We start from the raw sequence: 15719 nt of genomic DNA, 5'->3' as shown, positions 1-15719 counted from the left end.
TGCTGGCTTCCTTTTCCCAGATCCCCTTGTTGTTCAGAAAGGGCACTCCTCCTATTGGCCTGTCCCTGGGATAACTCCAACCCCTGCATGACAGAGGATGCTGACAGCAGTGGAGAAAGCACCTTGGTGTCAGGCTGGAGAACCTAGAGTAGTTAGGCCAGTCACCATTTGGAGGCTTGTGGCTTGGCCACCTCTGCTGTTGGAGGTTGGCCTATAGAGGCTCTCACTTCCTGCTGGGCTCCTTTGCGTGACTGGCCAAAGGAGGAAGTGAGGCAGGAATGGGGCAATAGAGGAAAGTTGAGCTGAGGAAGGCAGGGAAGAAGCTGTGCGGCTAAGTGGGGTTAGTAGAGCACCACCCTTCATTCTGCAAAGCCTGGGGAGGTGTGGTTGGCTGCTGGGAGGTAGAATCCTGTGCCTGCCTCTTGGCTTCCCAGGGATGGCTACTTGCAGCCCAGGAGAAGCGGGGTTCTGGGGGGAAGGAAAAGCAGCAATGGTGAGGCTGAGTGGGCTCCTTTCTGGCCGAGATGGTGGACTGTGGTGAGTCTGGAAGTTGCCTGTAAGCCATAAGTGGACGTAGTGCAGTGAAAACTGCTGCTCCATTCTGGCCGACCTGGGGGCGCCATGGATGACTTGGGAGTGGGGGCAGGGCGCTGGCTGTGAGCAAATGGGATCCAGGAAGCCCCAGCCTGCCCCTCCAGGGGCCGAGTCTTCTTCTCTCCTGCCATGGGGAGCCCGACCTTAAGCCTGCCCAGCATGTGCAGCAGCTCGAGCATTAAGCCTTCCTGTGTGCATAACTGAACTACGCCCTAGTGTAATAAGGTGTAAAGTTTAGATTGTGAATTTATCTTTAATTTCCATGGTAATTTACTTTGATCTTTTATTCCTACCACTTATAATCCTTAAAACTCCATCTTTCTGTAGTTAATAAATCTGTTTTATGCTCTACTTAAACTGGTGTATTTTGCTTGAAGTTCTTGGGAAATCTCAGCTCCATTACAAGGCTGGTTCATGTACTATTCACAGTGAGGGAGGGGTGGACCCTGTGTAATAAACTCACACTGATCAGGCTTCTGATTAAGGCAAGATGGTATGATCCAGGGGTGCAAGGCTGCAGAGCTGTAGGGGGGGCGACTTTCTATCATTAGTGTTATGAGTGGCTGCAGAAGCATTCATGTAATTCAGTTGGCTGTGTCCCTACCTACGGATGTCTGTGTAAGTGCAATATCTGCCAGAGATTCACAGCTTGTCTCAGCATCACATGTGTGAGAGGGAGCCCAGGTGGTGGGACAAAGGGCTCAGGGGTCCCACTGTTCAGTTGCATCCCATAGATCCCATCACAGACTTTCAACAACCACAGCGGGTGCTCACTGAGACAGAGAGAGAGATGCCAAAATAGTGATCTCCAGTGCCAGCAGACATCAAACTATCAGAAATTCTGTGAACAGAGAAGACCCTGCTAGTGGAAAATGCCTTTGAAAAAGGCCCTTCTGTCCCCAGCTGTGGTCGTACAGTGCTCAGTGCTCTGCGTTGTGGCCTCAAGAGTCATGGATGCAAGTTGAGTTACGATGACCTTTTCCTTGTCTCCACATTTCTTAGGTGCCTCTTCCAACACTTGTCAGAAAAAATGACCGGTTTCTTTTGGAAGCATTTGCACTGCAAGGCAGAGGCAGTCTTCTCTGCTTCTTCAAAAGATTGACCAAAAAGTGGGAGGAGTGGACAGATTTGGCAACGCACCACTGGGTGCTGCATCTCTAACCTCTACTTTACCTGGCAAGTGCCTCTGGGACTTTTCTCCCAGCTGCTCCATTTTTCATCAGTGACAATCAAAAGGAAGATGACATGACATCTGTGTGTGGACATCCCCAGCGAATCACAAGGACGTGTGGTGCAGGCTTTTGTGTTGCAGCAATTGCAGTCAAAGCAACCACCATGCCAATGCCAGTCACAGCAGCCTTTTCATCAACTCCAGGCTTGTGATTTGATTCTTTCCAATGTTTCTCTCCAAAGAAGCCTTTTCCTTAGCAAGCAATGACTTGGATACCAAGGGAGGTCTCTTCTGTTTCCTAGAAAGACACAGGAAAATGTGAGCAGAGGAGACAAAACCCGTAGAACAAGGTACTACTGGGAGTTGAACCCAGGATCTCCTGTTTACTAGACAGGTGCTTTAGCCACCCAAGCCATGGTGCCTGCCTTGAGAAAATACTTGCAACTGTTCCCTTTGATGGTCCAGGACAACACCTGCAAATTCCAAACTACAGACATTCCCCATTTCCCTCAAGACTTGCACGGAAGAACTGGCAGGCCAAGCCAGGATCTTCTGGTTACTAGGAAGACACTTCAGCCAGCTCTTCCCAAAGATCACTATCTAAAGACCTTTAAACAGCCTCTGTAGATGTTCACTGACAAAGAGATGCCAAAATAGAGTTCTCCACTGCCTGCAGCCATCACACTACCAGGAGTTCTGCGCACAGAGAGGCCCCTGCTGGTGGAAAAGGCTTTGGTAGAGACTCTTCTGACACCAGCCTGTGCTCATATACTGTTTAGCACTTTGTGTTGTGACTTCAGCATCCACAGATGCCAGTTGAGTTGGGGGACATTTTTCCTGTCTCCACATTTGTCTAATGGCTCCTTTCAACACTTGCCACCAAAAAGACTTGTTTCTTTTGCAAGCAATGTGCAGCTAGGCAAAGGCAGTCTTCTCCATTTCCTCAGAAGATCACCAAGCTGTGGGGAGAGAAGACACATTCAGCCAAGCTGGATGCTGAATCTCCTCTTTGTTCAGCAGGTGTCTGTGAAGGACATAAATCTCCACCATGTAGAGGGCAAGAATAGGAGTTTATTACACACAGAACTGGCAGAGTGTCACCTTGCTTATTAGGCTCAGAGACACTGTTAATTGATTACAATAGAATATATAGATTTTCCATGGGTGGGGGAAAGAGACGGGGTAGGGAGTTCCAAACTCTGGGATAGGTTTTGCAGCAAGACATGATAAGCACAGTAGCCAAAGGTTAACAGGTTACATAATGTCTCCACCCATGGTCTCAAGTTAGCAAGTTAACATTTCATGAATACTTTGATAAAATGTTATTAGTATAAAATATCTATGCTGAATTCTGATTTGAGGTCCATAGGAAAGGAGCAACTCCTTTGATTGTCCTCCAGGTACATTCCTAGGGTTTAAAGCAAAGAAACAGTGAAAGTATATGGCAATAAAGATTGTTTTCTGTGTGTCTTAAGGCAAGGCATTGGTCCCTGGGAAGGGAGGTGGAAGGATGCCATATCTTATATTGACATCTGCCAACTTTTCATAAACTCAAGGTTGGATCTCTGGGAAGAACGTCTCCCTACAGAAGAGACTTACACAATAGGAACAGGGATTCTTTGTTCAATCTGCAACTCTGAATAAGATACAATTCTTTAGTTCTTAGCTCCAACACCTGGCAATTTGCTGACCAAGCCTATCTTAGCAAGCAAGGCTTTCTGTTTACCCAGCTTTCTTTTAGCTGGTCACTATTTGCTAGGCTTCTGGTCCCTTGATTATACTCTGGACTTTGGGTCTGGAAAAGAGCTGGCACAATCCATAGACCAGGTTGTTATATAATATGCACATGAATTTTAACCCTTCACATACAGTAATGGCAAAGTTCTTGGTTCAGGCTTGTAGCAGTGATGGAATAAACTGCAGGTTCAAATCAAGTCTCTGGAGTCCATCCACAGCTGGGATGGGTCATTCAGTCCCTTGTACAGAGCTTCAGTTTGTAGCAAAGTCCCTTCAGAGGTATGAAGCAGGACTGAAGACAAGATGGAGACGAGGCATCAGCCTTTTACAGTCTCTTGCCATGTGGTCTTTGTTTTCTTTGTCCCAAGGACACTCTATCCAGCACGTGGCATAGAAAAACCTTTGAGTTTTGTCCATAGGCAGGTCCCTGCATACCTTGCTGAGCCACAAGGCATATCTACCTTCTCTCAATGGGTTGATTGTAGAGCTGATGGTCCTTAATGGGCCATCAAGCAGGCTAGGCAGAACTGACACCAACTTGTCTGGCTGGGGTGTTCCTCGGAAGCATAGCACAAGTTTGAATACAGACAGCATAGAGCCAATATTCATAAAGTCAACTACAAAAATGATACACATCTAGAGATAGCATAATTATAATCAGCCAATCAGAACCTCTCCATAGACCCCTTTCACAACAACCTTTCTATCATATTGGCTGCAAATATAGAACAGTGGTCACAATGGTGATCTATAAAGTTACAGATTATGTCAATAACATCACAGGAGGTGACACGGCATCAGTGAGACTGATATTGGAATACTGTCTCCAGTTTTGGTGTCCTCATTTGAAAAAGATACTGTGAAATTGGAGCTGGGGCAGCAAAAAGCCACCAAAATGTTCTGAGGGCTGGAGAAAAATGCCTTCTAGTGAGCTATTGAAAGAGCTCCATCTGTTTAGCTTATCAAAAGAAGATTGAAAGGTGACTTCACTGAAGTGTTGAAGTGCCTTAATGGAGAGAAAAGATTGGGTATTAAAGGGCTCTTGAATGGAGCAGAGAAAGACATAACAAGACCCAATGATTGGAAGGTGAAAAGAGACAAATTCATATTACAACTAAGCCCCAAATAGTCAACAGCGAGGATGATTCACCACAGGAACAAGCTACCAAGGAAAGTGGTGGAATCTCCATCCCCTGAAGTCATTCAATGAAAACTAGATGCCTTTCCCCCAGAAGTAGCTATTGTGTCATGCAGGAGGCCTGTGATATGCAGGGGGTCAGATTAGATGCTGTAATGGTCTCTTCTGGCCAGAAAGTAGACTAATTTTACAGATACTAGTTTTCGGAAAAACTGAGTGTAGCATTGGGAGCAGCATCTGAAGTTTTACTGTCTAGCCAGCTTACTGCCTAGAACGAACGCTCCTTGAGTGGGGTGACCACAGGGAGTAGCTCAAACCTCCAAAGGGCCTGGCCAGGGAAATTGATGCTAGCCTTGGTACATGGACGCACACCGCCGAATTAATGTGCTTAGTATGGGCCTGTGTCCTCGACTTTATACAATTTCCAGAGCGTTGCACTGTGGGTAACTGTCCCATAGTTTCCGCAGTCTCCCCTGCCCATTGGAATTCTGGGTTGAGATCTCAATGCCTGATGGGGCAAAAATAGTGTCATGAGTGAGTCTGGGTAAATGTCATCACTCAATCCTCCCTCCATGAAAACAACAGCAGACAATCATTTTGCGCCCTTTTCCCTGGATTGCCCGGGCAGACGCCATAGCACAGCAACCATGGAGCCCGTTCAGCCTTTTTTCACTGTCACCGTATGTCTTCTTTATAGTGCTGACAGACGTGGTACTGCAGTGCTACACAGCAGCATCCCCTTGCTTTTTGCAAGTTAGCAAAGATGGTTACCAGCCCTACTGTACCGTCTGCTGCTTTGCAAGTTGACAATGACAGTTACCAGTTATACTGCACCATCTGCTGCTGTCATGGGTGCTCCTGGCTGGCCTCGATGGGGTCGGCCACGGGCTTATGGACAAAAATAGGAATGACTCCCCAGGTCATTCTCTTCTTTAAGTTTTGTCTAATGGAGAGTCAGTTCTGCCTAGATTATCAGGCAAGCCTACTAAAGAACCAGAGGGGCAAACGGGCGCTCCGGGTCAGAGCCCTAGAGATCCCGCAGAAATGATGCGCTGCATGCCATTCTAGTGGGTGCCCCTGCAACAACCCTACCCATTGCTTCCCTCCTCCCCTACCCCTCCTGGGCTACCATGGCAGTTATCCTCCCATTTGTGTGATGAAGTAATAAAGAATGCAGGAATTTGAAACAACACTGACTTTATTGCTTCTGCAAGCAGGGATCAAAGGGGGGAGGGGAGCGCAGCCTCCAGCTGCTATGAATGAACCTGGGAGTCATTCCCATCTTTGTCCAGGCACCCCCGGCCGACCTCACCGAGGCCAGTCAGGAGCACTCACGGGACGACGATGATGGATACCTGTCCTACTGTACCGTCTGCCGTCCGCAAGGGAAGGGAAGGGGATGCTGCTGTGTAGTGCTCCAGCACCACATCTGCCAGCAGCATCCAGTAGACATACAGTGACACTGAAAAAAGGTGAGAGAGGATTTTTTTCCCTTTGCTTTCATGGGGGCAGGAGGCGGGGGAACGACATATACTCTGAACAACCCGCGACAATGTTTTTGACCCTTCAGGCTTTGGGAACTCAGCCAAGAATTCAAATGGTTTTTGGAGAGTGCGGGAACTGTGGGATAGCTACAATCCTCAGTCGCCCCTCCCTCCATGAGCGTCCATTTCATTCTTTGACTTTCTGGTACGCTTGTCTCAGTTCCTTAAGTTTCAGCACTGCGTTGAGTCCCTATTGTGGCCTCTGTCCATCATAGCCTTGGAGATTTTTTCAAATGTTTTGGTATTTCGTCTTTTGGAACGGAGTTCTGATAAAACAGATTCATCTCCCCATACAGAGATCAGCTTCAGTATCTCCCGAACAGTCCATGCTGGAGCTCTTTTTTGATTCTGGGACTGCATAGTCACCTGTGCTGATCAGCGCTCCACGCTGGGCAAACAGGAAATGAAATTCAAAAGTTCACGGGGCTTTTCTTGTCTACCTGGCCAGTGCATCCGAGTTCAGATTGCTGTCCAGAGCAGTCACAATGGTGCACTGTGGGATAGCGCCCAGAGACCAATACCGTCAAATTGCAGCCACACTAACCCTAATCTGACATGGCAATACTGATTTCAGCACTACTCGTCATCAAGGAGGAGTACAGATACCGGTATTAAGAGCCCTTTATATCAATATAAAGGGCTTCTTTGTGTGGACGGATGCAGGGTTAATGTGATTAATGCTGCTAAATTGGACATAAACTCGTAGTGTTGACCAGGCCAGAGAGAGCAGCAGGTTTCCCCTTTTGTTTCCTGCTTTCGTTTCCTTGACTAGTTTCTCCTCTGCACCAACTTGCTGTATTTGTTTGTGAGTCTGACTAGCTCAGTTGGTAAAGTATCAGACTTTTAATCTGAGGGTTCAAGTCCCTGGTCAGGTAATAAACTACTCATTATATCTTAAAAATCTGTCTTTCTGGAGTCTTCTTTGATGTTTTTTCTCTTCAGGATTTTGCCTTTTCTAAGAAGGGCCTTTGTGTGTGGGGGATTGAAGGGGCAACTTCCTGACAGCCCCTCTGTCCTTGCAGGCTGGAGGAATAAAGGCCTCTGGGCATATAGCATGTTCCTCCCCTGCACGCACACACACAAAATATCCCTATGGAATTAGAATCACCTGCTGCCTTCCCCTGTTCTGCTGGATCCCCAAATGAGGATACTCTTCAGCCTAAACCCATGTCCCCTCTTTGCCCAGTGCCCCTCAGTCCCAACCCTCAGTCCCTCCTATGCTCACTGCTCCTCACTCCCAACCAGAGCCTGCTCCTCTTCACCCTTCTCCTCTGTCCCAACCCACAACCCCCTCCTATTCCCAGTGCCCCTCAATCTCAACCCACAGCTCCTTCCTTCCCCCCAGCAGCAGGTGCTTCAGACCCCCTCAGGAAGATTTTCTTGCAAGGTTTCGTGTATGAGTCTTCATGTGGATTTTACAGTATGTTGGGAATATGTTGGGTTGCTTGCCAAAATGATCACTTTTGGCTGGTGTTGGATTCCCAGTCTCCTTGTTATTGGGACAGGAGAAATAAAGGGTTGTTGTCCTTGTTGTGTGAATCGAGGGCAGCAGAACTGTGCTTGGCAGACCCAGATGGAGGGACTCACCCTCAATTCAATAGCACTTGCTAGGCAGGGGACATTGGTTCCAAAGCCAAGTGGGCTGGGGCCTGAGTCCTCATGCTAAAATTTATGTGTTAGACCAACTTTAGGACAGGGTGGCTGTGGAGGGGTGAGTGAGTCCCTAGACAACATAGTGAGTACGGTGCCTTCTTATTTTCCCCCTTTTCCACCCAGGATGGCAGATGAACTCTACAGAGGCACCTCTGGGCTTGCACTGACTAAGGACAACAGCTGTGAGTGGGGTGCAGAGAGGAGATGGCTCATGTTAAATGACTTTTGGTTGCTGGACTTACGAACCTTAGGGAGAAGGACACTGCCCAGCTTATTTGTGGGTGGGTCTTTTCCTCATAGTTTAGGTTTATGTGTTGGGGCTGCTGACATGACTTCTGCTAACCCTGGGCTTGCATTGCAATGTAGACGTACCCTGAGAGTGCAGCTATACTGAGATAAAATCCCTGTGGCCTGGCTGGCCTGGATGATCTGATTTGGGCTCCTGGGGCTCAGGTTGTGAGGCTAAAAACTGCAGTGTAGACATTTGGGCTCAGACTGGAGCCCAGGCTCGGAGACCCTCACCCCTTGTGGAGTCTCAGAGGCTGGGCTCAAGCCCAAGTGTCTACACTGTAATTTTATTACCCTGTCGCACAAGCCCCACAAGCCTGAATCAGCTGACCCAGGGTTTGAGAATAGTGACTTGGGTGTGCTAATGGCAGTGTAGACATAATGCTAGGCTATGTCCACACTGCAATGAAACATCCAGGGCTGCCCCATGCCAGCTCCGGCTCCTGGGGCTTGGGCCGTGGGGTGGTAAATTTGCAGTGTAGACATCTCAGCTCAGGCTCAATACCGGGGTCTGGGACCCCACAAGGTTGGGAGGGAGTTTAGCAAGCAAAAAAGGTAAAATGGCAGTGGAGTATTACCGTGGACTCAGTGGCATTTCTCCATTGGTCTGTCTGCTTTGGGGCAGGGACAATAACACGTCCTGCTGCTTTTGTTGTTTCAAAGGGCGGTTTAGGATTTTCATTCTCAGACACTGGGCACAAAGCAGGACTCAACCCTCAATGCAAATTAAATGAGCTGCCCACAGATTCTGGCAGCCACAATGAGCATTTGGTGCGAGAGCTCAGACCTGCCCCTGTCTCAGAGGGAGGGGGTCAGCTGCGAGGGGACTGGACCACTGTCCTATCAGCTCTTATCTCCCAAACTTTCAATAACTCTATTATCAGTGGCTCTGAGCATAATTTAAACCATAAGAAAAACCACACTGGGCTAGGCCGAAGGCCCATCTAGCTCTGAATCTTGTCTTCTGACAGTAGCCAATACCATGTACCCCAAAAGCCACTCCCCTAGGGACCTGAACCCAGGATCTCCTGCTTACAAGGCAAGTGCTTTAGCCAGCTAAGCCATGGTGCTTGCATCTGGTTAAAACACAGTGTCTGACCACACCTGACTCCCTGCCATCTCCACCAGGACCTGACAAGCTTTGCTTGTGTTTGGATTCTGCAAAGCGGAGGAGCAGATGAGGTTTTCCTTCAAGCTGTGTGTGTGTGTGTGTGTGTGTGTGTGTGTGTGTAAATCTTTGGCCAGGTCTGCACTACAAAATTATTTCAGCAGAATTATATTGCTCAGGTCTGTGAAAAACTCACAACTCCCCTTCGGTCGGCAGCTCGTGGCTGGTGTACACACTGCAATGCCACATCTGGTGACAAAACTGCCCTGTTTTGGTGACAAAATAAAACCACTTCAATGAGAGGCCTAGAGCTTTTTGCAGCAAACTTAAAGGGACAGAGTGCCAGTGTAGATGCTGCCGTTCATTATATAACCATAACTGGCCTCCTCCAGTATCCCATAATGCCTGCCGTGAACTCGCCTGCCCTGCATTCTGCTACAGAGCCATGGGACCCTCCCCTTTCATAGCTCCAGGAAGTTCTGACAGCTAAGCCTGCTGCTCTGCTCCGGCAGCCAGGAGCAAATCTCTGCCGTGGATGCTGCTCTCTCCAGCCCTGCAAACACAGAGCAGGTGGCAGGAGCTTCTTTACAGTGGGGGCGGTGGGGCATTGGCATCTGAACTGTGACACCCCCATGATACCCCTTCCTTCGAGGAGGCTCTTACCTTCTAAACAGGGACGGCTGTTTTCTAGTAAAATCACTACAAGGGAAGGAGAAAACTCAAAAGAGGTTCCTCCTGGCGCTCACGTCCGTGAACCCAAATACTCTCTCAGTCCTCAAAGAGAGACCTGGAGAAGGAGACTTGCTGAAGCAAAGCCCCAAGGGTCTCTGAGGTTTCCCTGGCCCCTCACCCCTGTCCTGCCTGGCTGATGTCAGCATCTCTCTGTGAGGTCACCACCTCCCCACCACCTTGGACCAATAGTCTGAGGTCCTGCAAAAGGCCTTTGTGATGTCACTGTCACACCCCTCCCTTGCTGTGCCAATGTCCTGCCCCTGGCCAGGCACTTTGGAGGTTTGAGCTACTCCCTGTGGATCACCCCACCGAAGGAGTGTTCGTTCTAGGCAGCAAGCCGGCTAGACAGGAAAACATCAGACGCTGCTCCCAATGCTACACTCTGTTTTTCAGAAATTAGTCAACTTTATGGCCGGAAGAGACCATTAGAGCATCTAATCTGACCCCCTGCATATCACAGGCCTCCTGTATGACACAAGAGCTACTTTGGGGGCAAAAACATTCCAGAAAGGCATCTAGTCTTCATTAAATGACATCAGGAGATGACGAATCCACCACTTTCCTTGGTAGCTTGTTCCTGTGGTGAATCATCCTCACTGCTGAATTTTTGCGCCCTATTTGTAATATGAATTTCTCTTTTCACTTTTCGGCCATTGGGTCTTGTTATGCCTTTCTCTGCTCGATTAAAGAGCCCTTTAATACCCAGTCTTTTCTCTCCCTGAAGGCACTTCAATACTTCAGTGAAGTCACCTTTCAATCTTCTTTTGATAAGCTAAACAGGTCGAGCTCTTTCACTACTCACTAGAAGGCATTTTTCTCCAGCCCTCAGAACATTTGGTGGCTCTTTGCTGCCCCAGCAGAGCAGTTTGCAGGGACCACTGGAGTGGTTCATGGAATGGCTGGTGGAGTGGAGCGGCTCAGACTCCCTGCTTGCAAGAGGGGAAGTATTGCCTCCTAGAGGCACCCAGGGGGATGATGTGTAATTGTCCCAGGTCACTGGGTGGGGGCTCGAGCCAGTTTTGTATTGTTTTATTGAAGCAGAACCCCTAGATACTGAACCCAGCCCTTGTTTCTGCCAACTCAGAGGGGCAGAAGAGTTACAGGAATTTATCACACAACCCTCCCTGTTCCCATGGGGAGAATCTAGGGAAGGGGGAGTCATTCCTCACCTGTGCTCCCAGAAGAACTGCTAGGACTCCTTCCTGCCAGCTACTCACTCCTGGATTCACCCTCAGCTCCTGGGATCTTTCTGCTCCAAAGGCTCCAGAGGCCTGGGGTTGGGAGGACGTCACTGCACAGTCTGAAACACAAGGGAGGATTCTGGAATTGAAGGAAGGAGCAGAAAATGGAGAGGAAAGAAACAGAGAGAAAACGCCTCATCTCTCTCCCCTCCCCGTCCCAGCAAGAAATGTTACCAAGGATCAGCGTTAGGGGAAATGGTGCCCTGGGTAAAACTTAGACTTTGGCACTTCCCCATCGCCCCTGGACGATCCCCCTCTCCCTTTACCCCCTAGCTCCGGCACTCCCAACCCTTGTGCCTCCTTCACCCCAACTCCTGCCCCCTCCTGTGCCCTAACCCCTACACTGTGTCCCCTTTGCCCTTAACTCCCATACTCCCCTCTTGTGCCACCAACCACTGCCCCCTCCTGAACCCCCTTGACCCCTAACCCCTGCACCCCTTCCTGTGCCACCAGCCACTGCCATCTCCTGCACCCCTTCACCCCTAACCCCTGCACCCCTTCCTGTGCCACCAGCCACTGCCCCCTCCTGAATTCCCTTCGCCCCTAACCCCTGCACCCCCTCCTGTGCCACCAGCCACTGCCCCTCTCCTGCACCCCCTTCACCCCTAACCCCTGCACCCCCTTCACCACTAACCCCTGCGCCCCAACCCCTGCCCCTCTCCTGCACCCCCTTCACCCTAATCCTACACCCCCTCCTGTGCCACCAGCCACTGCCCCTCTCCTGCACCTCCTTCACCCCTAACCCCTGCACCCCTTCCTGTGCCACCAGCCACTGCCCCCTCCTGAATTCCCTTCACCCCTAACCCCTGCACCCCCTCCTGTGCCACCAGCCACTGCCCCTCTCCTGCACCCCCTTCACCCCAACCCCTTCCCCCGCTCTTTTGTCCCCAACCCCTGCGCCCCCTCCTGCACCCACGTGCGGACAGTGATCTGTGTGCATGGAGCAGCTAGCATTGCTCCTCCCTGGGATGCTGCTCCTCCGGGTACCCCTAGGGGCTGTGGGGGTGGGGAGATGAGAAGTGACGTCATCCGAGCTCCCTGCATCCAGGTCACTTTCCTCAGCTGGGCTGCATAAGGGGAGGGCAGAGAGCAGCAGCTTCTGATGCTCCCCTCACAGCACAGCCCAGGTGGGGAAAGTGACCAGGACGCATGGAGCACATAGTGTTGCTCCTCACTCCCCCCAACCCTCTATGGGCCCATGGAGGAGCATTGGGGCAGGGGAGAGCAGTGAGCACCTTTGCACTGCCACACGGTGCCCTTTGACCCCCTGGAGCCTTGGGTGGCTGCTGGGGGCCCCACCCCTAGTGCCGGCCAGGCTCCCCAGCACAAGCAGCAGAAAACACAGGGAGACTGGCCCCACACTGAGCAGTGGTAGCCTGGGCGGCACGTAATGGAGGTCGGGGGGGCTCAGTCTCCCCAAACCTTGCATCACCAAGGGGACAGTGGGGCCCATGACTGGGACCCCGGCCAAATTAGGCCACCCTGCAAAAGTCTCCCCTATGTCAGCCCCAGGGCTGGAGGAGCTCCCACTCCCTGCTACGGCCCAGGGGCTGCAGCAGGGGTACGGAGCTTCTCTGGTCTCAGGGCCGCAGCGGGGCAGGGGTAAAGGAGTGACAGGGTGGGGCTGGTGGGGGAAGGGGTGGAACAGAGGTGATAGTGGATGGGGCTATGGGTGGAAGGGGGCAGAGCCACAGACAGAAGGGGGTGCATGGTTCTGGTGCTGGGGCCCCCACACTTGTTCTCCCTTTCCCTGGGCTTTGGTATCACTAGCCCCTGCTTAGCGAGTAGGGTTCAGTGGTCCCCATAATGTGGGGTATGACTCCTAGGGAGACACAAAGGAACATTCATGGGGGCACCTCAGGGCCTGAGTCAGCCCCCATGGAGGGCAGGGATGAAGCACCACTCAGCCCCACTCTGTCCCAGCTCTTCCCCAACCCCACCCTCAGTCTGGGCCTCTGGCTCCCAGCCCAGCGATGACCCCCTTGCCCCTGTCCGCACCCCTCTCCCCAGCAAGCAACAGCCCCACTCCCAGCCCTGCTTCTCAACCGTGGCTTCCGAGGGGCCACAGCCATGGCTAAGAGGGCACAATGTGAAATATTTGGGGACCACTGTTTTAGCGTGATGTCCTCAATCCTTCTCTGCAGTCCAATAAAAGCTATTCCTCACCCTCACCTCACCTCACCCCTCCATCAGGATGGACTAGGTCTGTTCTGCTGCCCTTCACTCATACAGGAAGGAGAATAACATTTTATTCCACTCAATCCTAAAGTGATTTGTAACCCAACACCATCCAAAACTGGTCATTTTGGGGAAGCGGCCCCATCATGCTGCATAGCTAGGCAGAGTAGGTGTGTCTATGCAAACACGGTCTGTTCCTGAAGTCTTTCCCCAGCTCCTCACTAGATGTGAGGGGGGAGCTCATTCAGACCCTGCTTACGCTTAGTATTTAAAAACTCCTTTGTGTCCCTATCTCTGTCGGCCTTAGATTTCTCCTTCTGTCCCTTTTGTTACAGCTCAGTTGAGGTGGCCCAGTGGTTAAGGTGATGGACTGCTAATCCATTGTGCTCTGCATGCATGGGTTCAAATCCCATCCTCACTGGATGCATTTAGTCTTGACTCTTCCTTTATAGACAACCATCTCCCCACTTGGTACAATAACAGACACAACAATGTTGCTTCTTGCAAACAAAAACCTTCTCAGAAACTCCAACACCCCCCCCCGGCTTTAAATAAAATGTCTAAATCCCAGATTTCTAAAAAATGTCTCTAGTTCTGTATTTCGTAGTTTTTATCTTAAAAGCTAATGTTTCCTCAAGCTGAATAAGGCAACGCTTCAAAGGAAAATGTTAGAAATGGTAGGGGAGAAATAGGAAAGGAAAAAGCCCCTTTTCTCAGAAGATACAAACTCGACTCCCTCCTGTCTCTATCACCAGTGGATTTTGCCTCCCTCCTTCTGAGGTGTAAATAAAATAAAGAGGAGACAAGGTGGTTTGGCACAAACCAAGGTAAGTGTAGTCAGGGTAAAGGTACAGAAAGCTGGGGGAACAGGGGAAAATGCGAACTTAATGAATACAATGAAACAGTGACTGGGTTTGGGAGCTTAACGCTCAGGCCCATAAACCCTCCCTTGGAAACTAGAAAACACTAAACAATGCCCCAACACAGAAACCTTTCCCCACTGTTCAGGTGCAGTGGATCCCAGGTGCCGGCGCGACGCCCAGGACCTTCCACTCTCCCGCTGATTTAGAGCCGTTGAGGAGGAGCACTGGGGAGTCCAGACGACGGTTGGGTTTCGTTGCTGGCACGGAGGCCCTCTGGGATGCTGGACACCAGGAATGCAGGACGGCAGGAATGGGAGTGACAGACCTCCTGTTCCTCAGTCTCACGGTGGGACCGAGGGGGTTCTTCACTCTCCAGCTTGGGAGCACTGTGAAGACACGACCGTGGACGGGTGACTCAGAGATTCCCTCCTTCCTCATCACTGCACAACTGTTATCTTTTGTCTGAGCCAGGCAGAGTTTATCTTCATCACGTTCTATCCATCCACTTCTCAAAGTGTCATGTGATGAAGCATTCTCCGTTGTCTGTGCTTGGAGATGATGCTTTGACTTCTTTAATCCTCTATCAGAGTCGCTATGAGTGGAGATGAAAGTGTCAAAGACCTGGGAGAGGAATTCAAATGGATCCCAAACACAGTGCGATCATTGGGAGTTTAAATCCCAGGTTCCTTCTATTGGCAAAGCCACTTCTAACAAGGTAGCTGTTTTGTCCCCCATTATGGCACAAGTTTGAAATATGGGCAGCATAGAGCCAATATTCATAACATCAACTACAAAAATGATACACATCTAGAGATAGCATCATTATAATCAGCCAATCAGAACCTCTCCATAGACCCCTTACATGACAACCTTTCTACAGTATTGGCTGCAAATATAGAACAGTGGTCGCAACAGTGATCTGCACAGTTACAGATTATGTCAATAACGTCACAGGAGGTGACATGGCATCAGTGAGACTGATATTGGAATAGCTTTCAGTTTTGGTGTCCTCATTTGAAAAAGATGTTGTGAAATTGGAGCTAGGGCAGCAAAGAGCTACCAAATGTTCTGAGGGCTGGAGAAAAATACCTTCTAGTGAGTAGTGAAAGAGCTCAACCTGTTTAGCTTATGAAAAGAAGATTGAACGGTGACTTCGCTGAAGTGTTGAAGTGCCTTAATGGAGAGAAAAGATTGGTTATTAAAGGGCTCTTGAATCTAGCAGAGAAAGGCATAACAAGACCCAATGATTGGAAGGTGAAAAGAGACAAATTCCTATTACAACTAAGGCACAAATAGTCAACAGCGAGGATGATTCACCACAGGAACAAGCTACCAAGGAAAGGGGTGGATTCTTCATCTCCTGATGTCATTTAATGAAGACTAGATGCCTTTCTTGAATGTGTTTGCCCCCAAAGTAGCTCTTGTGTCATACAGGAGGCCTGTGACATGCAGGGGGTCAGATTAGATGATCT

General features: G+C 49.9%; 1 non-coding gene across 1 annotated transcript; it reads left to right on the top strand.

Moving 5' to 3' along the window:
• The first annotated feature begins 13722 nt into the window (after positions 1–13722).
• On the top strand, positions 13723–13805 carry TRNAS-GCU (transfer RNA serine (anticodon GCU)). Its single transcript has one exon. It is a non-coding gene; the product is annotated as a tRNA-Ser (tRNA).
• The last annotated feature ends 1914 nt before the right edge of the window (positions 13806–15719 follow it).

This window comes from Gopherus flavomarginatus, chromosome 7 (assembly GCF_025201925.1).
Source record: "Gopherus flavomarginatus isolate rGopFla2 chromosome 7, rGopFla2.mat.asm, whole genome shotgun sequence".
Taxonomy (NCBI): domain Eukaryota; kingdom Metazoa; phylum Chordata; order Testudines; family Testudinidae; genus Gopherus; species Gopherus flavomarginatus.
Note: the sequence above shows the minus strand (reverse complement) of the source record. Positions and strands in the feature narration are given on the sequence as shown.